This window comes from Rhincodon typus, chromosome 37 (genome assembly GCF_021869965.1).
Source record: "Rhincodon typus isolate 14 chromosome 37, sRhiTyp1.1, whole genome shotgun sequence".
Taxonomy (NCBI): Eukaryota; Metazoa; Chordata; class Chondrichthyes; order Orectolobiformes; family Rhincodontidae; genus Rhincodon; species Rhincodon typus.
The window spans coordinates 14,809,413-14,810,002 of record NC_063368.1 but is presented as its reverse complement, the minus strand read 5'-3'; positions in this window follow the sequence as shown (position 1 = coordinate 14,810,002).

The following is a 590-nucleotide window of genomic DNA, read 5'->3' as shown; positions in this document are numbered from 1 at the left end:
GTGGGGCCAATTTTCAGCTCTTTCAAAGAGCTAGCACAGGTACTGGGGGGGTGGGGGCTGAGTGGCCTCCTTCAGTTCCAAAATACCATGATCTGTAATTTCACTGTTTGCTGAATCCTCGTGAAATTGGATAATTGGCCTGACCCATCCCACACCCTCCATTTCGTCCATGATCTCCGTTACCAAGGGTAACAGCAATGTTGACTTCTCCTCATGTCCTTTAGGGAAGGAAACTGCCATCCTCACCTGGTCTGACCTACATGTGACTCCAGACCCACAGCAATGTGGTTGACTCTGAACTGCCCTCTGGGCAATTAGGGATGGGGCGATAAATGCTGGCCTATCCAGCAATGCCCTCACCCCATTAATGGATAGAAGAACGTCTATGCCCCTCAACTTTTGAGTCTCTCCCATCACCTTTCTCAAGATTTTGCTCTCGCTCTTGATCTCTTTCTATCTATGATTTGTCCAACAGACCCCACCAAGGCTCTGTGAATATTCAGTCATTCCTACCTGTTTGGAGTGAAGGATGCCACGAAAATGTGCTCACTGTTGTGTCTAGAAGGACTCGTCCACATGTTCGTGAAGCA